The following is a 25,509-nucleotide window of genomic DNA, read 5'->3' as shown; positions in this document are numbered from 1 at the left end:
CTTAATCAGGAGTGGGATTTGATTTATTGCCAACGTAAATCAAACACTCGAAGAGGTGCATGTGGCCAAGCCTGGGGTGAATTGCTATAAAGAATATTACAATTAGATTACATCACAACCAAACCATTTCTATTTTTACATTCTGATTAAACACAATTTGTCATATCAGGAATTTCCACAAGAGAGGTCCAAAACTGGATGTAAGGCTTCCCACTCACGCAAGAACAGTGAGTTTATGAGGACATTGTTATGGTAAGCCTTAAATATTCTTTTTCCACAAGCTCTTTCTTGGCATTTAGTTAAGATCTCATACAAGGTCATTTTGGGTCAATAACGTGACACTCACTATTTTTGTCTCAAAAATACATTACAAATGTACTTCATACATAGAATATAAAATGCGCCTATACTTATATTTATATACAGACAAAAAAAAACTATAAATTTTGCCCTTGAGCAAAAGTACAAAGTAGGAAATTTACAGAAATTGAATAAAGAAATAAAACATAGATGAAATATATGAAATATAGATGAATTCTTAAGTTACAAAAGTTTTTGATTTCCTTTTTTTTCATTCACTAACCAAAATCACAGCCACTGGATTATTAGATTATTTTGTCTACTATTACTTTAAGAGCTGCCGTTGCTGAACATGGCACAGACCTGACATGCATAGCATTTTCTCACAAGCCTTTACCTTTACTGGCATGCTACAGGTTTTAAAGCCTCTAGTGAGTTGACAAGTTAAATTGAGGGAGTTAGGTTGAGGGAGACAGGACAGCCACTGCTTTTCTGAAAACCACTTAGAAAAGAGTTCTAAAATGTGATTCAGATATGTCACCCTGGACCATAAAACCAGTCATAAGGGTACATTTTTAGAAACTGATATTCGTACAACTTCTGAGAGCTGAATAAATAAGCTTTCCACTTATGTCTGCTTTGTTAGGATAGGTCAATATTTGGCCAAGATACAACTATTTAAAAAAATATGGAATCTGATGGTGAAAAAAAGAAAGAAAATTTTATTTTGTCCAATACATCTTAGCAATGCATATTACTATATAATTATATATAAATAAATATATATGTGCAACTTTAAACACTAGTTTTGTGGTACAGGGAAACAAAAAATAATGTTTCTATTTTAAACTAAATGTTTTATTCTTTTATTTATTTATATTTGGTTACTCTCATACAAGTTCATTTTAACTTTCTCAATAGCTTCAATTTCCTTTATATAACTGGAATAGCCATGGCAGCACCCAAAAACAAATCATGATGCTGCTACATTAAGTATGACATCTCAAAGGAAAAGCACATTTTCACATTGTCCACTGATCTTAAGCCAGCGTCATTTAGCATCAGACCTCATTTTAGACTATGCGCAATCACATTTTCTTCAAAACTGATCATTCGTATAAAAATGCAAAAAAAAAATCACATTAAGACAATAGCAGAATAAGCACAAGCAATGTGTTTCATCAAGTTACATATGACTTAGCTTCACAAGCCTAAAAACACCGGATCACTTGCAGCCCATGACATCATTCTACCCGTTTCGCCCACCTCTATGTTTAATTATCTTTCAGCGTGGTTGTGCGTGTGTATACCTCAATTATTCACACTATTCTGAAAAACCCATGAACATTTTCTCTAAATTGCCTATTATTTAGCTCGCTTTTCTGTGAGATCTCACAACGATGGAGAATCTTTTGAACGTCACAGCGCTCTAACTATTTGATTGACATGTGTGCACCTTGCTCACAAGCTCCTTTACTCGTCTTTCTCACTACCACCCACCCAGCCTCCTCCCTTTCCTGTGTGATAGGCTAACAGGAGACATCGCCCAACCTCGTGCTTGACTTCCCCCACATTTGCAGCAGATGGCCCTCACCATCAAGTCTGATGGAGGAATTCATCTGGCAGGGCTTCCTGACCAGGGCCGCCCCTCCTCTACAACACTGACTGACCTATTTGTATTCTCTGCACAGCAGATGAGGCACCCTGCCCTCTTCGCTCTGGGCATCTGGGGACTGGCTGTGGGAACCAAAGCCAGCCTTTCCTGGCAGGAGCTCGCCGTAACCCTCTGAAGCTTCTCGACACGCTTATATGCACAGGGGGAGAGAGAGCGTCCAGCCTCATGTCCTCGCTGTCACCTGGGCATGTGGTGGCCTGAGTGTATCCTGAACAGAAATGACCAGTGTTCAGTGTTCTGATTGGCTGTGATGTTCTACTAAACCATTAACAACATTGACATTCAACTTCAAACCTGCACTACAAAAGTGTCACGTTTTGCAATAAGTTTTTTTACTTTATTATTAGCATTATTACTTCTTTTTCTAACACTGCCAAATCTTTCTCTGTTTACAAAGAGTATACATTGTGAGTGTCATTTACAATATTTTTATAGCTCTATATTATGTTCACATGCATGTAAACATTGGTCTATTTTAGCGCCTACTAAGAAATTTTGAGTGAAACATAATTTAGAATAATTAAAATGAACATAACTAAGCACTGAACAAATATAAATTAGATCTCCTGAGCCCTGAAAGAGCAACCTATGAACAATAAGGTTCAGAGCTCTTGTTGCTCTTAATGTTCACCTGAGCGGTTCTTAAAACAAATGTGACACTATTGATTTCCAGCCCGATACTGCAAACTCATAATAAAGAAAAATTACAAATAGGATCTATAACTGTTTCTCCTAACAATAAATTTAATCAATTGCAAATTGAGTCGAGTGCTTACATCCCCTGCTCATGAGAAAAAAGACCCTAGTAATCCTCATACATCTTGATCAACAATGATCTTTCAAACACAGATATTTCAATAATAAACAGAAAAATGTAACAAACACTGCTCTGATTTGCTAAGATACGTCTGCAATCAAAAGTCAGTGAATTCAAAATCTTTAAAGACCAAATTATCTGAACTGTGATATTCGCATTAATTTTATTTGTAGATTTATTTATTTCACATTTGAGTCTCATTTTTCTTAGAGACAAACATGACACTTAAAAGAAACCTAACCAAGACCTCGATTAAGTCTCCTGAGCCCTTAAAGAGGAACCCCTCTGAGCAATAAATATTTCCCCTGGGTTGCTCAGATGTGACATTGCTGATCCAAAATGACAGTGCAAAGGAACAAATGTCAAAGCAGAAAATAAAAAAAATGTTTCAGAGTGACATATCGCACTGAGAACTGTCAAGAAATCTTTGGCAACAATGATCCAAAGTACTTCTCAGACCTGAATGTATTTTTCAAAGGCAAAGGCAGGAATATTATAGTCTGATAAAGTGGTAGCAAACTGCTGCCGGCCCCCACCGTCAATCAGAGCGGCTGAATGTGGCCAGGGACCGAGGTGGTTAGGAGGTTCATTTGAAACCAGTCAGGCATTTCTGATAGACCTCCATTTCACTCTATCCATGTCTCCCTCCCTCCCTTCCTTCACTGGCTCCCCCTCCATCTCATCCTTTCTCTCTCTTCCGTGTCCTCCCTCCTTTCTCTGAAGCAGGGTGTACTACACTGTGGTGGGGCAGAGGAATGCAGACCAGGGTAATCACAACATCATCAACTCAGAGCACTGATGTGGTCGACCCAATAATGCACCTCTAATTGAATAACTTATCCACCACACATCTCCCGTGGGGACACCCCGGGTGAAGCACGAACTGAGAGGCAGATGGCAGAAGCAGATCGAGCACTCATTCATACACTCTCACAACTCTACCAATCGTTGGATCCTTTCGCTAAAGGAGGACAGTTTTCGTTTTATTTTTTAAGGAAAAGCATAAATTACGAAAAAAAAAACGAAACGCAACAGAGACAAAGGAGCATACAAGAGCTTGAAGATAAACCCTATAAGACCCCCCCCTGGGCACCACTGGGTGGTCCTGCCACGTTTGGCACACTAGAAAAGGCACACACCCACAGAAATAAAAATGTACAGCAAACAGTGGAAACACGACATTAACAAAAATGCTGGGTAAATAAGCAAAAAAGCACGCCACTGGATTCTTGCAATGCATAACTATATAAACACCTAACTCAATGATATTATGCGTTTGAAATCTCCTTTGAAGTCTCTTATGATCACCAAGGTTGCATTTATTTGATCAAAACCAATATTATTCCACTAAAAAATACAAATTATTAATTTTTATTAATTATAAAGTTCGTTAATTTGTACAAACACAATGCCATTATAAATGTTTTTTTGTTGTTGTTGTTTACTGTATTTGTCAAGGACCTAACTGAGCATAAAAGACTTTTTTTCAAAAAAGACATTTTTTAGGCTTATGCAGGTTTGTGAGGTGACAATACCATGGGACCTTTATTACAATTCATACATTAATGGTATTTACAAGGTAAAAGCCCCAAAATATTTTCACGCGAATTTACTAGTAAAGTGCATCCATTTAGAGCTAGTACTCTGATATTACGTGCTAAAAATGTATTTACCTTTAGTACGGAGGGAGTGACAAGCTGCACGCTAACAAACGTCAGCATGTAATTGTTTCAGATGATTGTAGGTAAACATCCACTTCATCCAGTGTTACTTATTTGTAACGTTATTTTTGCTGTTATCGATTTGTGTTCGACTGAGAAACCGCGCCAAACAACTGCGTGGTGACTGACCTTTTCGAATGATTCGTGAACTGATTGCGATAGTTTGACCGATTCGTTGAAAAGAACCGACTCCCTGTTGAATGAGGCATTCAAGTTGTATTTGTAAACACTCCACAGAAAATACGGATACGCAATTTGTTTGCTGAAATATTGTCAGGGGAAATATTTCTCTCAGATTTCTCTCAATCTGTTGCATATGTAGCCTAAATGGTTGAATAGGCTAAATCTAATTTATCAGAGCTTATATAAGATTTGTGGACAAGGTGGACGAAGAACTAATTCCAATACTTAAAAAGGAATCGGATTACTCTATAAGAATCTGATTAATTCATTTATATACTTTGAGGAGGTTATAGTTATTTTTATGTAATTGTAAGACAGGATTGTGGAGTAGTTTTTTTGAAAGGGTAACGCTTTTGTTGGTTTAGACTTTTAATTTTACATATGCATTTGGTTCTCAAAGCAATACAACTTGAGTTTTACTCATTTATACATTTACTATTTTGTTAGTTTGCTTTACCTTGGAATCAAACCCATGATCCTAGTGTTGTTAGATAATGCCATGCTTGACTGTTTGAGTTACAGAAAGACCACAAAGAAAAAGAATAGCTTTAACATGACTCTCGGTTTGAATGATGCCTTTACTTATTTCCAGAGAGCTAGGGAGAGAAAAGAATCAGGAAATCTTAGGAGCTACATTTGAACTCCCATTACCTGCACTAGGTGCACTACAGTTTAATGTGTCAGAGCTGCTCACTCTCTCTGTGTTCGTCTTATACTTGAAGCCCTGTATGTAGTCCATTTGTTGCAAACACTCAAGGTGTGGCTCTCATAATCAATAGGATCCTTGTTAGAACTTGCCTGGGCTCTGTCGTTGTAGGGCATTGATTTACCCTTCACAGCCGATTGCACTACATTTACCCAGCAGCGTGTTCAAATGAGTGCCCCACTGCTCTCTACCAATTAGTTTCCCTGCAACTATAGCACTGCGGCATTCAAAGGGTTCGTTACCTGAGTTTCAGTCTTCCACACATAGCATGCAGCTTTTGCAGTCCAGCATGCACTAGCAATTTCAGAGGGATATTGAGAATGAGGGTCTTGCCATTGAACCTAATGGTTTTGTAGTAATGAACTTTCAGAGAATGTGATTGCATAGTGTGCGTTAGATTAGCATATGCTGGAACCGCAGAAGTGGACAAGGCCACTGTCTAGAGGTTGAGTCACGCTGCACTCTCAAGCACAGTCCATTGTGTTTAGTAATGCTGCTTTTTCCTAATGTGCTGTTTTGTAGTGATTCATTCATTCACATTAAAAGTTCCTCTGAAGAGCTATTTTCCTAGTCAAACATTGCGCTTTGCTTTTTCATGTAACATTTAATCTCTCCCAATGTTAAGGCCTTTTTAAAAGCATGCACAAACTTTGATATAAAAGACTCCTTCATTAAAAATGCCACCTAGCTCCCTGAGTAATATTTTTAGGGCAATTAATGGATCCATTTACATGCTAATGTTAGCATGACTGGGAGGGTACTGTATTGCTACATGCATTAATGTAAGCCAAAACATCCTCGGTCCTCTCTGTTGTCCTTGAAGTGGAACGCCTAATGTCCTCTGTTGTAAATACCATGGGGGGGGGCTGCACCCTGGCAAAAGGGTATCGATGCATCTTGGAAGTGTAATGATTGTGCCTAGGGCCCTAGCAGTCCACTGAGAGATCAGTGAGCTATAGGACTGCAGGCAACCAGGTGGGGTAGAAAAAAAAAAGGGGTCAGTAACGACCCGAAATGCAATTTCAACACACCCATCTTTAAGAGATTTAATATCTATATATAAAAAAACATCTTTCAGAGATTTTTCTTTTTTTTGCCAATGAAGGTCAGTTGTTCTTATTTTTATTTCCCCCGCCAACATTACCAGTGGCCCCACCAAAAATAAAGTTTTATTTGTATTTGCTAAAAATATTCGTATTTTTGTCAAAAACTAAAGTAACAGCTGTTCTTTTATTCTGTATTGTGACATACAGTAAGAAACATAGAAACGAGAAATAACCATTTTTATGACAAACTACAATTACCTAAACTCCATACATTCATAATCACACTTTTTGACTAAAAGACAAAAATAACAAGGATGTATAAGCTCAGTTAATGCAAATGTACTTTTAAAAAGCAATGTGCTAATCTTTCCCAATGGTCCCAGTTTTAAAACTGTTAAAATATAAAACTAACTTCCAATATTCACGAACACACACTTTTGCTGGTATTTGCTTTGCACATAATGTCAGGCATTACTAACTGATCTGTCATTTTTAACACGTTCTGTGACAAATCAACAGAACATGTAACATGAATGCAGAAGTAAATGTTTACATGTTCAAGGAAAATGGATAGAGGCAAAAGTCTTAGAGGCAACATAGCACTGGTCTGAAAGTACAAGTGATTGCTTCATCAAACTCTCTCACGCTCTCTCACACTAGCCCTGGCTGTGTGGACAATCCTTATTGTTGATTCCCATAGGTGTTATTGATTTCATTCCTTATTGAACCTGCGCAAAAATGTCTGTTAACCATTAAGCAAGTTTGATATTCAATATCAAGTCATTGAAAGTCTCTTTTAAATATCTGTTTGTACCTCAGCAATATTTCCCCACCCTGTTTGCTTGCCCTTTACACTCTGTCTCTGATTGTTACCTTTGATCGCCCCCAAATGTTAGCATTGTATTTTAAACTTACTTGCTCCAATGCATTTCGACACCACTTTGAAATCTCCTGAACTGACTAAAATGCCAGTCCATTGCTTTTGAGTGGAATTGGTCCAAGTTACCCCATTTTTCTCTCGGATTTTAACCCTCAGTAAAGCGAACACCTTTTTTTTTCTCCCTGGCAACCTAAACCATAGCTGGGCAGATCCGGCAAGACTTTATTTCACTGGATTCGATCCCAGCAAACAAAAGCTGCCCTGTCCACTTCATCCCCAGATGTTCTGTATTGATCTCCCTGTGGTTTTGGCAGGGTGGAGTGGCTGGGATTGTTTCTCCCCTTTTTTTTCTTTTTTCATTGCAGACAGAATTAGAAAACAAAGGAGAAGGAAAAGTCTGCGGGTGTTTTTGGCTCCACGGTGCGTGTCTGCTGGGCGTAGTGTCACATTTCAGGCAGAAGTGCGGCTGGCCTTGCTCACTTTGTTATCTCACTCTCTCTTCCCCTTACCCTATCCCTCCCTACACTCCCTGATTAATAATGCAGAGTGTCTCTTTATCTAATGTTCGGCTGTAGGTGAGTGCTGGATGGGCAGGTGAGGAGTGTACCTGTCTGCCTTCGAGGCAAAGAGACCTGGCTGATGGCCTAATGCTTGGAGGCATGAGGAGAAAATGGACAGCAGAGAGGTATAGCAATTTATAGACAGTCCAAGACTGCATAGAGGACATTTGTATTGCTCAGAGATTACAACTTGGAAACTTATTGGAGTTTTCCAATAGAGGAAGGTTTCGGATTCAATGCAAATTAATCTCAAACCACAGCATTTGTGGCATAAAGTTGATTACCAAAAGAAAAGAAAAAAAGGGAGGGGGTCAATGTTATGGTGAGCCACTTATAATGTTGAATAGGGCTAATTTTGTCAGGATTTAAAAGCAGACAGAAGAATACTTTTAAACTATTTGTATTTTCTGTTAAAACCTGTATTTTTTGAGCTCCATTCAAATATTTTTGCAATCAGCATTATGCCAAAAGTGCATTTTATTGAAGATGTATTAAACCCGGAATATTCCTTTAATTCAAGTATGGTCTTTGTCTTAGACATTTCCTCTGAAAATCTTTAAGAGAAATAAAATCAATTGAAGAAATTCCTAAAAATGCATAGAGCTATAAAATTAACGTTAACACAGTCGCTTAGATTATGTGGTTATAAGAAGAATTCGTTGAGAAATGTCATTGTTGAGATCTAACTTTTTTTTGTTTCGCAAAACTGTCTTACTAGAAAATGTGCCTCTACCTACACTTTTGCATTACTCCAAAAGCATTTATACATATATTCACTGAAGTTTCTAAAACAAACAAGTGGCAGTAAAACAGCAAAAACATTTGTTCATTTCCACATATTATGATTATCAATAAATTTAGGACATTTTTAATGTTTAATTTCATTATACTGTGTCATAACCTAAAAAAAATCTTTTAGCATAATGCATGATTTGTAAACAAATACATTTGTACAATTGCATCACATAATCAGCTACATATGCATATTTTTGTGGCGTGGTAAACTTGCTTGATAGCTCACCTGGTATGGCAACCCACATTGCTCTTTTAACACCGCTTACTGGATATTTCACGTTGTATATGAAATGTAAAAGAACAAAATAGTCTTGGTTTTATTTAAGAGAAAACTTAATTAAAAATTGTTGTTTAGGAAAACAATTACAGCACGTAAGCTTTTTTTAATCTCAAAATACTTTTGCCTAATACAGTTTAATATAGAGTCACAACTCGAAATAATGTTGATTTCCCAAAAATATAGCGAAACAGACTCGCTGACCAATGGAGTGGCACTTTGGCTCAGAATTGTTTTAGATGGACTGTAACATTTGACCATGGAATGTTAATGGCATTTGTCTTGCACAGGGCGTTGGAGAAGGGTTACGAAGCAAGCGCAGACCCATTGTCTCATCCCATATAAGTTAATAAGTCCCTTTCCATCCTCTGAAATGGCAGTGAAGCACTGAAAGAAACAGCTCAAGTGGAACAGCATGAAGCCGAGGTAAGTGCACCAGATTTACAGCTGTATATGCAAGACCGTAGACTCACACCCTCACCCACGTCATGTTTCAATAACCCTTCATGGCAGCGTTCTATAAATGGCTGTCAGCTTAACGAACAATCCACTGCGACACAAAATATCTATGAAAACGTACACGAGCTACACCAAATCTGTGATAGATACGACTGGAACGATCACAACTGTTCAATCCATGTTTGGTGGATAGGGTTTTCAGACTCATTTAACCCAGCGCTAATATTCAGAGCTAAGTCACTAGGAGAAGCTCGTCATTTCTCCCTCTCTGCGTCAATGTGATTTTCTTTATCTGTCAGAGTGCAGCTTGCACATGGAATCTGCCCCGAGTACACGGCTGCTCCAGTGTGGGTGGAGAGTGGGCGAAGGTGCGTGGCATCTGCCACAGTCCACCGCCTGAGGAGAAATAGCAACACTTCACATTCAAACTCACTTCCACTGCAGCCTTCACATTGTTAGGCACTGGATAGATTGAAAGTGAATACCGTGTTTCAGTGAATCATTTTCTTTGGCCAGGCTTTACTCTCCACCTTCGACATTTCCTTACAGCACACATTCAGAACGGTGAAGAGGAGGTGGAGAATGGATCATAAAAGCTTCGAGCACAATATTTACACACAGAAAACAGTAGTTCGTTTGGATAAGATATTATCTTCAGGCATTCATTGATAAATGCTCATTTTCAGGTTTGTTTTTGAGCATTTAAGTGGAATAGTTTTTACATTCTTTATTTTTTTCATAGATTCTTTTGATATGAAAACAGTAAAATCAATAATACAAGTTTTGCTAAGTTTATTAAGCAGATTATTTTGGGCTAAAGAGTTATTTTTTATGTGAAATAATGAGACCATATATGGTTTCCATTTAAATTCCAATTTTGTTTATGGGAAATATAGTAAATATACACTATAATGAAATATAATAACTGTAATATTTTTTTTATTATGAAAAGGTGTTCAGCTATTGTATTCTGAGTCTAAAAATGTTGTAAAAAAAAAAAAAAAAAAAAACACATAAAATGGACACCAGTGTCCTTTTTATAGTTGCCAAAAAAGTTGCATGGAATTAATTAAATGACTCTTTAGATTTACAAATACGAACCACCAATCTGAAATCCAGTGACTCCACAGTGAATTTTTTGACTTGGGATACTCCCAGAAGTAACATAAATTGGTGTTTTATTCTCATTCTGGCCCAGGCTTTGGCTTCCTCCTGCCAAAACTTTCTCATAAACACACTTCCATTTTGACATCCAGCCAGTGTCCTATTTCATAATGTCCCCTTCTTCCCAATATTCATATAAATATCTGCTTACTTTCTGTCCAAATGTGTTTCATTAACACTCAACCCCTGTCACAAACCTATACAAACCACAAGATTTATTGTCCAAAGTTCATGTCATCACTTCAGTTTACAGTGTCGGAGTATCATGACATGGGAGACATTTTGTTATTGCTATTCTACATTCTAATATTTATAATATAACACACTAAGTTAGAACTAACCCGTTTTAATATAATCTTAACCAATTTTATATAGCCAACCTCTTTTGCTTGCTTGAAAACAATAGCATTTAGCTTAGCTAATTGTTTTCTGCCGGTGTAGTTGGTAGTTTAGCTTGCTACATTTTTTTGGAGTAATGTAGCTGGCTCAACGGTTGTCTCGTGTTACTTTTTCATAATACTGAATCTGTTTGCAGTGAGACAGACTGCACAAATCCTTTATTCCCAGGGGCATTTCTGTTATTGTTAATTAGCGCGCTATCCAAGTAGAAATCCATGAGGTTGTTTTGATTGTGCTGTCCTGTTCACTGCTTTGTGTATATCATATATGCCTCAGAGGTCTCATGTTTACGTTTAGCAAAGAAAAATAAATGACAGCTTTAGAAGTCACATTTTGTGGCTAGATGCATAATGCAGCTACTGCTGATTTTCATATGGTCACGTAAACTATTTAAGAGGTGTGTCATGAATTTTTTTCACTGAAATTTTAAGCTTATTTGAAGTGGATACTGTGTAACAGTTGATATCCGAATACTAGAAACTTTTTCATGTTAATTGGACTCCTATTCTGAAGCTGCTTTCAACTGAGAGTGCAGAGGAGACTAAACTATGGTTTTCTGACAAACCTTTTTGCTGTCTGGTTTGGATGCTGCCACATAACAGAAATTCCTTTAAAAGAATTAAATAAATAAAATTAGGAGAACACTTATTTCCCCCCTGCTGCTGCTGATCATGCACACAATTTCACTCAAAGTGTGCCACTGGATAAATTGACTCCACACTTGTCAAGGCATCAATTATTCAGCGGCTGAGCCTTTCAGCACCGCCATCATGTCCCTCTCATTTGATTTGGAGGACAGGAGAGGCGAACGGTGCCGAGGCGAGTCTGGCGGAGCGCGGCGGAAAGTGGCAGAGACTCCTGTCTGATTGGAGCGCGAGGACCGCCCGAGTGTTCATTAAACCCCAAAAAGTACACGCAGGCAAAGAGGACGATAACAAGACCCTTGAGCCGCTCGTACCCGGCTCTCTCACACTTCTGGAAGCCAATAAATATTCTCCTGCTCTCCCTCTTGCACAAACAGGCATGTCAAACGCAACTAACGAGTCAGCAAAATAGGCGATCCTTGTCCCTGCGGTGAGAGCCGGCTACTTTCATTTGTTCTATAATTTGGAGCTCCTGCAAAGGATTAATAGACCCTGAGTCGTTGTAAAGAGTTGAGACATGGCCTCTGTGTCCAAGAGTGACATCACAGACACAAGTTATTGTTCCCATGCAGGCTGCAAAATGAACCTTTTTGCCACACCTAATGAGAAGTAAATTGAGATTGTGGCATATTTCTTAGCGACCATGAAACTGTATTTTGAATCATTTGGGTTCAATGACAGTAGAATAATTCTACGATATGTTTCGGGGGGGGCTTAGTAACAAGCCACATAGATGTGACTTTGTGAAGTAAGTTTTGTCACTACTGTGAGCGCATTAGGTAGTCCAGTCTAGAAAGAAACGACTTTCATTATTTTTTTGTTAGACAGATATTTTAGTTAGTTTCCAATATAACAATGTCATTTTTTTACCTCCTATCCTTTATTTCAATTCACAAAATGTGTGTATTTATTTATTTCTGTTAGAATAAGAACACCGAACTGTGAATAAATTGTCATGTTATATAAGTTATGTAGATTTTGGATCCTTCATTTTCCTTTACATTGCAGTCCTGTAACAGATCTTGAATCCCACTGTTCCCTGGATTAAAGCAGAGTGAGGTCAGCATGTTGCCTTAACTCAGGCAAGAAAACTCTACGAAGTGTAATATGAATAATGAAGTTGTCCCCTGAGCCACTAATTTGACCTCAGGGCTGTGGTCCAAACAGTTTGCCTCACTGTTTGGGTGTAGTCGACCCGGGGTATCCTTCAGACCCCGCAGCCACTGAAATGAAAGCTGTCTCACTGCGGTTAGTAAAATAGTTGGACAATGAGAGCATGTGGTGGCCATGACTCAAGGCAGTCTGGGTGAGCGATGGAACTGCTGAGCTCTGGAGGACAAAGGAGAGAGAATCAGCAAGAAAACACACACTGACCTGGTTTAAATTTACATGCAAGGATTTCAGGAGAAGAATTAGATGGTTTCCATTGTCAAAATATGTACTTACATAGAGTAGCATTCACTAGGTAGCAGTTGTTGTGTAACATGATTAGTTGCAAAAAAGGTATGACAGCAGAGTGTAATCTGTATCACTATAACACTGTATCACCACAAATATCTAATTTTACGACTGCTGCTCAACTTAATGTGTCATTAAATAAAGATTATGTGTAACTTTTTATGACATATTGTGTTATTGTATATAATAATAAGGTTTGGTCATATTTAGATCCCAACTCATGCAGTTGATATATAACACATCTTTCATACTGTCATCTCTTCAGGTTTAAGAAGTTACGAGAACAGCTGGCAGTCTGTGTTATTTGACTGCCATAATACAGTCTGAAGTCTTTATTGGATTACGTAACACTTCTGGCAACATTTGGGAGCACAAGACGTGGAATAATATTATAAGCTTTCTGATTGGTGAGTAGATCTTAATCCCCGCCCACATTCCACAGTGACTGCTCGCTCTGAGAGCTTCGTGTTTTTCCTGGGTAATTACACCACTAGCACATTCCAATATCAATATCACCATACGCTCCATATCAATAAAACATACAATTTCTTTCTTACCTGAATCTGCTCTGAGATTGCCTTTTGCTCCCAACTCTCTTTGCTTAATTTTAGGAGAATGAATTTCATAGTGGTAGTCAGCAGAAAAAAGTCTGAAAGCAATCTTTTGTTTCTGAGTATCTTAATTTATCAGGAGCTAGAAGTTTGTCAGAGTTTGGAAAACAAAGTCTCTCATATTTTCTAAGCTCTGCCGACTCCATGTGGGGAATGGGATGGGTTTCATAAATCTCTGAGCCAAGTTCCTTTGAGTCCATTGGGGGGCCAGGCATCAGCCATGACTCAGTCTTTCAAGTGTAACTCGAGCCAGGACATCTGCATCACTCGAGAGGAGGGTACTGAGGCGCCGATTTGGAACACTCAGCGTCGGGAATTTTGGGAAGCAGTGATGCCTATCAATGACCCACTTTGATTCAGAGATGCTAATTTGTTCTTTGTTGCCACAAGATGTTGTTTTTGTGTTACTGATTATCAGTGGAGCCACTGGTTTTAAGAGCAGACAAGAAAAGCAAGCTTTCTGTCATTGTTTCCTCAGGTGCTTCCATAGCCCATGCTAATGTTCACAGCCAGAGGGAAGCTGTGTCTGCTGTCTGAGATGGCAACAGATATCATTATTGCAACACCTTAGTAAAAGTGGAGAATTATTACACCACTGTGCCATTATAGTATTAAGCTTTTGGGAAACATTGGAGAGGTGGTGAGGTCCTTTAGGCTGTAAACACTGTTTGTTTACATTCTTACAAATAAGAATAAAAAAACTCCCTGATGCCCATTTTCCCTTAACAGTGTGCCCAGTGCATACATTTTCTCCAATCTGGCAGCAGTGCACCACACATTAAATTGATGTGCATTGCATTCCTATGTATAGTATGTTGATTTGGCCATTTGTTTCCCCATTTTTGATGTAAAGCTGAATAAAAAAATTCTGATAAAAGTTCATAATGCATCTTTATTATTCAAATAACTAATATACATATTTTACAAGGTGGCTAATTTGTACAAATTCGTACAACCTAATTTGTACAATTTTGTACGATTTCTAAACCCCAGTGATGGGTAGGTTTAGGGGCGACATACAAATTCCTACAAATTATCAACTCAAAAAATATGTGCGATGTAGCAAAAATCGTACATTGCACAAATTCATACGACCTAGCCATCCCATAAAATATGTACGAATTGCCATGAGATCGGGCTAGACTTTAACTACAGCCTGGGATGTATAAATTCTGCACAGATCTTTACCCTGATTTACAGTTTGGAGGAGTGTAATTTCAGAAAAATTCAGACTATGATAGTTTTAGACTGTGATAGTTTTAGACTTTACCTCCAGTTGGATGATATCAGATATGTATGATATTTTGAACCAATATTAGAATGCTATTTTTAGCACACTAGTTTGTTTAGTGGCACAAATTTGTTGCGGTTGTAATGACTTTAAAGTCATGACAATATGATCCTCAGTCATTTAGCATACAGTTCTGAAACCCTTTTCCTCAAGTATATGATGGAAGTTATGTAGTGTATTCCAGCCTTAACCGGTTCAGCACGATTTTCTTCCAACTGTTGCTATACCATGATGTTATCATCAAAAATGTAATTTCACACTAATTCGCAGAAGAAAATTTTACACCAGTTCTTGCTATAACACACCTTCCAGCATCTTGCATAGCTAAAAAAAAAAAAAGCTGACACTGATGTAATTGCATAAAATATGTTGTAGGCCTAATACTTAATGTTTAGAGTTTGTTCTAAACCCCTAATGCCAAGTATTAGAAATTATAATATATTCATATATTTTGTCAAATGTAGCAAGATATACTTGTAATCGATGGTTCTCTCTAACTAGACCTTCCAGTGGAGGTACATGTAGACAGGAAGTTACAAGCATAATTGCTCACATTTTATTGTGTCTCTCCATTTTCTGCTAACAGTGCCCGTGTGTGTCTTTGTGCAATCCTGTCAGTGTGTGACCTCCCATGTCCTAGAGTCCTGCCACCACACCCCCCTGCTCTCAGCATGTCTATTCCACCCTAGACAGGAGCCAGGTTGCCAGAGCTACGCTACTCCCACCCATTAGCTGCAGGAATCCAACATAACCATGGTAACAAGTCTCTCACCCCAGGGGAGATGAGCAACAGAACTGAAAGACTCCATTCAATTTCCACATCCCCAGTCCACTAGGGCTGACAGCCTCTCATCGTTTGTGTTGCAGTGGGCAGGGGTATGTGCTCATTAAAAAAGCCAACACACACTCGCTCTCTCTCTATACACAAATCCGTGGACACACACTGCCGTACATGCGCTTCGCATTATCTTCACATTAGACCGGATCCTTCCTTACCATTTCAATGCTTGAATTGCATCTGCCCATTTAGCCTGACAGAAGATAAGCTGTGTTTTAGGGCTGTGTATCCACCCCCAGTATTAATGGACTGTCAGGCTGTACACCTAAAGATGCCAGATCAATACTCTTATTTACCATTGCCGCCCCTTCCTAATAATTCAGATCTGTGTCTATGCAAAGATATCTGTTATGTGGTTTTTGACTCACGTTTGTTGTGTTTTTTCATCAATCAAACAGTAATTCAAAGTGCTACTGAGAAATGAAAAATGGCCCAGTACCCACACCTGAGGCACACCGGCCTCCTTTGGAAGCATATGCCTGTGTAATCTGTGGTTATTAATCCGTAGTTTATCTATTTGCAGTTAGTCACCACAATATCTAGAGACGCATCTACTCCCTCATGCGATGATGGCATTGGAGCGCGTGCTTCAAATGTACCTCGATGAATCCGTGCTGATGAGATCCAGGAAAGGTTAATGAAGCACAATGGGAAATCAGCCCTCCTCCACTAGTGCTGTGAAGAGGCTAAAGGAGTTCTCTCTAGGTGGAGTGGGAGAGAGCAGTTTCAGGTTCTCTCCAGTGAGCAATGAAGCAGCAGTGCCCACACTGCCTGAATCAAAGCCCAGCCCAGCCCCAGTGCGCAGGAAAACCATGCAGGCTTTCAATTATTAGTCAGGCTGGGGACTGGAGACTGGAAGCAAGAGGTAAGAAACTCTGCTGGCGAAACTCCATATATCAGTTACTCTACTTTTTTATAAGGCAAAATAGATGTTAGGAATAAAAAATGATAAGACTGGAGGAAGGTGGACTAGTTTTGGTGGAGAAACTGTAACTGGTCAGGGTGTAGATTCTATCTACTATAATGCTCAGGTGAGCAGCTGCTACTTAAATTTGCCATTTGATTGCACATTTTCAGGATTGTGTGTGTGTGTTTTTTTTTAATCTGATAAGCAAATGACTCTTTTGAGTCGGCCCTCATAGTGAATTCTTTAAAAAATGAATCTTCAACTAATGAAGCGATTACAGTGGAATCAGTCTGACAAATCCCTCTTTGATTTAATCTATTTAGAGCTCACTTTCTTTGTCTCATTAACTTCATATGTATTTTTTGCTCCATACTATGGAAGTCAATTGCGGCCAACAACTGGTTGATTACCCACATTCTTTAAATTATCTTCCTTTATGTTCAACAGAGCAAAGACACTCATACAACTTATGTGTGAGTACAAACTGGCAACAATTTTATTTTAAGGTTAACAATCGAAAACTATTTTACACTGCTACTTTAAACTTTTGTTTTTGGTTATGCTTATTATTATATCCATAAGCACAATCTGGGCCCTGTTGTTAATATTTAACATGAATATTTCCGTATTGTACCAACCTATAAATTACAGCAACAGCTAAAAGAGAATGTCTTTTTTTAATAAGCAAAATGCACACTGCAACTCACATCAAGAAATCCAAATCATGAGCTTGTGAACTTAAATTCAACCAAGAAATGTATAACAGCATTCTGTTCTACTTAGAGGGCATTTACACTTGTTCCTTTCATGATCAGATAACTATTTGCCTAAGAGTAGCACCACTTAATGCCCTATAAATCACCTCTCTCATCCCTCTTATAAATAGTGCTTGATGGCACTGGTTCCTCCTTCAGAAACAGGAAGTTACTAGTCTGGGGCGGAGGCAGTGAGAGAGCAAAGTAAAGATAAACAGAGAGAGGGAAAGATAGAGCAAGCACATGGGCTCTTAGCCAGATATGTGAAACCTAAGTGAGCCTGACCATTATGCCTCAGTGCTTTCTCTAGAAACCTCATCTGAAAAGTTCAGCATCTGTACACAGCAACTTCAATGATCTTAAAGGCCCTAAAAAGTGTGAGATATGAGGTGTTTGTGTGACCATGACGAGAGCTGCTGAGTTGTGGTGTAAGGGTGGAGGTGGTTTGTTATTAGTTAGAAGGGTGTGGTGTCAGCGCTATGAGATGTAGGTGGGTTGTGAAATTAATTGAGGGTGCGTCCACGGTTGCACTCCTTTACAACGTTGTCTGCTCAGCAGAGCTTGTGCGAGTTTGTCCACACGATAGTTGCACCTTGTTTTCAAACAGATGGGCCACTCGAAGGACTTCAAAACAGGCTTTTAGCACTGCTCCTCCCAAGGCAAAGTTCAATCCAGACATGCGACGTGGGAGATGAGTAACAGTCTATCAGCAGTGGCTGGACCCATGTAGAAAGGAACGGGGCAGAACAACAAATATTTGGCAGCCGTTCGCCCATCCAAAGGCACACAAGAGCAAGCCCCAGTCGAATGTTTACTTTGCTGGTGGAGAGTGTCTCCACTCATCACACTGTTTTCACTGAGGTCATCACGGACGTCAGAAGAGTGTGGTTTTGGCCAGTTCCTACTCTCTTTCTCTCTCTGCCCACCACCACACCGTTTTAGGATGTGTCTGTGATGTCAGTATTGCTTCACACCCATAACGCCCCGCAATGATAGTCCCCAGAGTTGACCTCCACCCTCAAAGGTTGTCAAAGGATTTTCTTTTCGCAAAGAAAACATGCTTCTTTCTCTTTTGTTTTTTGTCTGTGTAAACAATGGACCTTGATCTGGTTTGGTGAAAGGATAATTTGATTAAAAAGGGAGTAGATAGAATATTCCATGTCTGTCTTTTGGGATCAGGTCCCATTTGTCATGAAAACTTACCTCAGCCCAAAAATTGATTTTCATTAGGATGAAGTCATTAGGGTTATTGTTGATGTCAGTGTAAAAACATACATGTTGCCAAGCCAACATGTATCATGTGTTTCTGTCCCTAATAAACAGTGAGATTTATGACTGAACGAATACCTATATTTTTCCCTACTTATAATCAGACCCAGACGGACCTTTAAGGAATCAGACATTTTCTGTGCTGATTTTGGAGGGAAATCTGAGAAATGGATTTAAATATGTGAAAATATATTCAAGAGTTAAAAGCAGTGTTGGTGAGTAACTAGTTACGTCTAATGCTGTTATGTAATTTAATTAATAATTAATCACAGTTACTTTATAAAAATGTTAATGATTAGATATGGGGTTACATGTGAATGTTTTCTGAAGCTAGGATGTGTTGAATATTAATATTAATATTAATTTGCTGCTTTGCCCGTTTTTGATTGGTTCTCTTGCTTGAATTTGAAGTGCAAATTAAATCAGTCCACATTGCTGCTGAAAGCTTTAGGCTACAACCTTTCTGAATGTAATGTTACATTTCGTATTACACTACTTATTACATTTTAAATAAAGTAAATTGTCACATTGTTTAAATAGCATTCCCAAAGGATAAGAGTAATAACCATTACTCCAGTCTTTAGTCTCACGTGATACTTTAGAAATAATTTCAATATGCTGATTGGTGCTTGCGAAACATCTATTATTAGAAAGATGTTTCTGAAAAATAAACAAAATGTTAAATGCTTGTTAAAAAAATGTCTTGCTGTCTATGTCACAAACCTAATTTTCCTGGCCTGCAAACTTTCCGACAAGGGCTTCCCAAATCAGGAAGTCGTCTTGCTTTTCTTAATTTTCCTTTTTTAGCACGTAAATGACTGCTATTCACAGATATAAAATAAATTTTTATATAAATATCTCTAAAGGCACCATCATTTTGGCAGCTTTGTACTGTGAAGGTGATCTGATCCCTGTGAGAGAAAATAGCAATGAAAGTTTCAGATAATTATTATATCGAGGTAGTTCTCATCAATTTATCACATTGACATAACAATTTATGCAATTTTTCCACAGCAAACTAAAATTGCTCATCGTGGGGCCCTTAAAGAGTAAGCTTCCTCTACAAAAAAAATATAAATAAATAATAAAGAGAAGAGCAAAATAGCTAAAAGCAGCATTTTTTTGGAGATGTGATACATGGTGGCACAAGCGGCACCAGCTGGGAGGGGGTGTAAGCGTTGTGCAATGCCGAGGACGTGCATGGAACCTCCCTCCTCGCTCTCGCTGTCCCTCCTGGACCAAACTGTGCTTGTTCCCCTCCCAAAGGGGAAGGAGATTAATTCAGTGCTGGATCAGGTAAGCCCAGTGATTTTCCCGGGGACGTTGCAGCCGGTCTTTTGGGATTAGCTGCACGCTCTCCGGCAGCTGGGGGATGAAAGTGGAAGTGTGGCTTGCAAATGGCCTCCAGGCAGGAAAGGAGCCTTGACAGGTACACTAGGATAAACACTGATTGCATTCAAAAAACACATTGTCTGCTGTGATACATATCAAGGAGGAATTCTCTTTGTGTTCGAGCATCTGTCTTCTGCTTCTAAAATGCGGCGTGACTGTGAAATGCCCATACTGATAATCTAATGAGCTGCTGCAGATTCTTGACAGATATATAAAACATATACCTAAGTAAATTGACTGATGCATATCTGTGTGACTATCTGTGTGATATTTCAATGGCGTGCAGTGCCTGTGCATTGAAGATATAGTATGTGGCGATATTAGAGTCAGCGGAGATTGAATGAGGAAGTGGCGACGAGCCCCTCTGGGATACGAGCAGATTTTACCTCGCTCTCAAGGCCAGACGCGGTACACCTGCGCCTCGGTAGCGCCGGCCCCCTACAGCTGTCTGCACACCTCTGTCACCTGGCCTCTGTGTACAATTTCCAAGCGCCGCACAACCCCCAAATCCTGAGCCACCACTCTTATCAGCGCGCAGGATTGAAGGTGCATCGTAGACACACAAAGAAGATACTTAATAAATAGCTGCTTTTTTTTTTTACTGAAGTAACAATGAAGCAGAAGTAACAGATCTTTTTCCCCACGGTGACCTACATCCGAGTATAACGCATTATTGAAAAAACATCAAACAGGGGACTTGGTTCTATATCTGAGATGTAGGCGTTGTACTCAAAAATTTATGTGAGCTTGCAGCTGATTTTGGGGGTTTAGAATATTAAAGCAAGAATATTGCGCTGTGACATTTTGATTGCATTACAAAAAATATATAACACGCATATTAATAGATTGTTCACAATAAGTGACAATAAAACACATCAGTTGGAGTGAAGAAAAGCCATTTAATTCTTACCTTTGCTGTCTAAAAAGTCCATTCAAGACAAACTTGAAAACAGTCCTTCAAGTTCTTTATTCTTTTTATATTCTTTCTCTTTTTTATTTCTTATTTTAAAAAAAAATGTAAACCCTTACTAACCAGGACTTGTCACATGACTTACATATTATTGTTCTTTTGTTGGCTTTGATTGCTTTTATTGTAATCATTTGTAAGTAGCTTTGAATAAAAGCGTCTGCTAAATGATTGCATGTAATATAATGCAGATATTCAAATAAGAAAGTTGAGAATTGTACAATGTAAAGGTCACTTTGTACCAGGATTAATTGTTAACCCTGGGTAAATTATGAGCTGTATGAAATGTGAAACGGGATTCAATTCACTTGGATTTAAAAAAGACCCAGGGTTCTCCTTACAAAATGGTGTTATTCCAAAAAGCATGGTAACTACAAATTAACCACGGTTTTAATATTTTAACCATAATATTGTATTTCAAGTAAAATCGTGGTTATGCAAACGACAATCAATATGCCAAAAAATATGGTTACTGCACTTTTATTATAATAAAACCATGGTAAATTTTTGTGAGGGACCTACAAAGATTAGATAGAATTGCTGTGTTCCTATAATCATTAAACAATTATGTGACAATGTTGAAGTCTTCAAACTGTTATTGCATCTTGTATTAAATTTAGCTCATATTTGAAAAATTACAGCGAATACTAGAATCATTATTCCTGCACGGTGTACAGCTACGTATAAGACAAGCTAATAAATAACCACAATAAGGCAATATACAGATTCAGCATTTGAAAACGAAATCTGATTTAAGAATGCATGATACTGCCAAAAAAGAAAGTTCAAACAACATAAAAATAGAAGATAGAAAAATAGATATTACATTTTGAAAAAGCAAATCAGTAATGCTTACCTATTTAAAAGCCACAGAAGGTTTGTGGATGTTTGCCGTTACATGGTTGCTCAGTGGTTTTAGCAAGGTGCTTTGCACTTGCTATAGCCCATATAACCATAGACTCTGGTTGGCTTTAGTATGTTGCTGTGCAGCAGGTTTATGAAAGCTTTTTAATATTTTGTTATGCAATTTGTTATGCAGGAGCTGCACGTTGATATCTAGATGCTAAGGTATTAAAGGGTTAGTTAACCCCAAAATGAAATTCTGTTATGAATTACTCACTCTCATGTCATTTCAAAGCTGTAAGACCTTCGTTCATCTTCAGAACACAAATGGCGGAACACGTAACCCGGGGGAGAAGAATGGTTGAGTAAATTGTTATATTTGTTTTCTTTGAGCACAAAAAAAATCTCGTAAAAAATATTCATTTGCGTTCTGAAGATGAACAAAGGCCTTTTATGGTAGTTTTTAACATATCGATATGTTGTTGCTTCTTGGTCAGAGGCATTAGAGCCACCATTTTTTAATCATATTAATTAAATCACAATTTAACAAGACACTTATCTTTTTACATGAGCTGAGGTATTATCAATGGTACAAACCATGGTAACACTTCAGTACAGGGATTAAACTAGCATGCCTAGTAACATACTAGCTTACTGTAAAAAATGACTTTGATTTTAATGGTAAAAAACTGTTAAATGGTTAATGGTAAATTCCTGTAAAATTGACAGGAAAAAAATGTAAACTGACATTCCCAGAATTCCCTGCATTGCATTTCTTCTTAGGTTTTTTTTATCGGTTGTGTTTATTAGGGTTGTATGTTACATGTAATGCTGTTTAAATAATGTTTTTTGCATATTCAGTCTTACCATTATGGTGTTTAGTGCTTGTGTGAATGACACTGACCACCTTCTATACATGTTCATATGTAAATGTTGCTTGTGATGGGCTTTGGTTCATCATATGACTTTCTTATCACCACCTGCATTAGGGGTGATGAGTTGATTTTAAAGATATAAAACAGATACTAAATAGGTTGATATATTAATGAAATAATGGTATTTAACTGTAAATTTAACTTTAACACAGCTGCCATGTTCTACATCCCTAATCATATCAAATACACTTTTGACAACTTCTGTACCTTATTAACTATCAATAACCATCGAATTAGTAGTTTATTGAGATAAAAGTCTGTAGTTTAATAACATTAATAATTAATAACATTTTATTAACATTATTGGACCTTAAAATAAGTTGTGACCCAACAAGCAATTATGATCGTTTGCCTTTGTTATATTAACTGAAGTTGCCTTCTATACCAAATTAATCAAAATACTCTTTAGGGTTGTATTTAAGTGATGCTGTTAGCAATAGTATTGCATCCAAAGTGTGTGGAAACTTACCAGCATGAACCAGACCTGATGAAAAGACCTTTGAAAGCAACTTTTTTTTTCATTTTCAATTTTTACTGCTCCAAACCCTTGTCTGCTTCATCACAAACCATGCAATACGATTCACCTTATATGGCTGGAGGACACTGACTCCCTCTATAAAATCTAACTTCTCTTCCTCCACTATGACTGCAGAAACACAGGAGACACTAAGGGATGAAGACAAAAAAACAAACTTGCTTAATATTGTTCGTCTTAAAATTGCAAAGCATATTGGTTTTCTGTGTTTTTGCACAGTTGACATTTTAGATCTATGTGATCAAGTAAAAGTTTGCCATTGGGATAAAATGAAATAAAAATAAAATAAAATTCTCACTTAATGGCAATCAAAAAATTAAATTTTACAACTGAACATTCTTCAAAATATCTTCCTTTGTTTTAACTGGAAATCGGTTCTTACAAAAGGAGTGAAAACATGCCCCAAACAAAGTGGTTTGACGGCTTGTATTTTGTAGCACTCCATCACCTATTGACATAAGGCCTTTTATTGTGCATCTCTATGAGTGGGAGGATAGACGTGGTATTAAACAAAAAGCACTGATAAGGTTGTGCAGAGGAAGTGCTCTGTGCGGCAATCCCCTACTGACTTCCACGATCCGTCCAGGCATTTCCCCTCCACAGGAAACGCCCTCACTGGGGAACACATACGGAATGCTGCCTTTTGTTCATAGAGAGAGATAAGCGCTGTGACAATGCTCCAAGTGTGGTATTTTTGCATCCTCTTGCCATCAAAAGGAGGTTTATCGAAACGTAGGGTGGGTAATGCGCTGTCTCCATCTCTCAGCTGGTCCTACATCTGGTCCAATGAGTCATTGTCTACTCCCTGCAGGAAAATTGGGCTTAACTTCCCATCTATCTTGTAAGACTACATATCACCACTTTCTGTGCCAAAATTGCAATTCTTCTGAGTAATGTGGTTGTGAAAGGACTGACGCTCTTTTGCATAAGCATAGACATTTATCAGGCCGAACTCAATCAAGCCAGACTTTCATCACACTTTCACAGGTCAACACTTATTTACTCAACTGTTTTTAGGCAAAACCTTTGCATTTTCTCTCAAATTCATAGCTTTGATATATTATAAGCCCTTTTTAGTTTAAACATGTATAATGCCGTATGTCTTAAAAAGTAAGCATGAGTAATATTTTATCGACATAAAATATTTACTTGTTTTTTCATAAATATATAACCTTTTGTTTATTGTACATAACTCACTTGATTTTTACTTTCATTTAATTTTCTTTAAATCCATGTATAATGTAAATAAAACTATAAATTATTTTAGGATGAAACTGAGATCTGAAGTGTGCATATATCACGATACCCAATACAGCAACTGAGAATATAAAAACTATTGTGCATTGTAATTATTCCTGCTCTCCCTTACCCTACTAAACCAGCAGAACTTCTTTATTTCTCCTCTGAATATGTATTAATAACAACAGGGCACATAACGGCAACCTTTTAATTCACCACTGACTTTCATACATCACCTCAGAGAGCAATCAATGAAATATGCAGTCCTGTTGACTGCATATAACCAAAAATATCTTCAGGCTGTCCTGTTGTATTAGACGTCTGCAATGGCAACATTATAAAAGCGTGAAATTTACATCACAAAACAGTGGTGGTATTACAAACCAATACTGGCCTTGAGATAAAGCAGCAGCACAGCCAACTCTCCACGACTGGAGCCTCAGACCTGCTGTTTAACAGCCTCCGGTCAAGGGAACAACCATAGGGCTCGATTTCAAATTCAAGCACTGTTTGTAGGAGGCTCTGTTTACCGGACAAGTGAAGAAAATAATGCAAACGGGCTCAAGTGTGTCATCATTTAACTCTTCTGGTGCTCTAGCCATTGTGCACATTATTTGTGCCTAAAACAGTAATGCATAGAATTGCATATTCATACAAAAGCGAGGATGAAAATCTAATCCAGCTGTGGAAATAAAAAGCATAAAAGAAATCAGCAAAAATAATCACACTAAAAATATCACTGCATCCCGTAATATTGTAAATAAACCTGTGTAAGACACTAAAAATAACGATGTTACGTTTTGATCATTATTCAAGTCTATATTGAAGTTAATTATATAAACG

The 25,509-nt window shown here is 37.9% G+C and overlaps 1 long non-coding RNA gene across 1 annotated transcript; it reads left to right on the top strand.

The window, feature by feature from the left end:
- The first annotated feature begins 7,902 nt into the window (after window positions 1–7,902).
- Window positions 7,903–13,642, top strand: LOC122352110. Its single transcript, XR_006251854.1, has 3 exons — window positions 7,903–8,013; window positions 9,251–9,386; window positions 13,350–13,642. It is a non-coding gene; the product is annotated as an uncharacterized LOC122352110 (long non-coding RNA).
- Window positions 13,643–25,509: the final 11,867 nt, after the last annotated feature.

The sequence above is a fragment of the Puntigrus tetrazona genome, chromosome 9, assembly GCF_018831695.1.
Source record: "Puntigrus tetrazona isolate hp1 chromosome 9, ASM1883169v1, whole genome shotgun sequence".
Taxonomy (NCBI): domain Eukaryota; kingdom Metazoa; phylum Chordata; class Actinopteri; order Cypriniformes; family Cyprinidae; genus Puntigrus; species Puntigrus tetrazona.
This window is presented reverse-complemented; position numbering and strand designations above follow the sequence as displayed.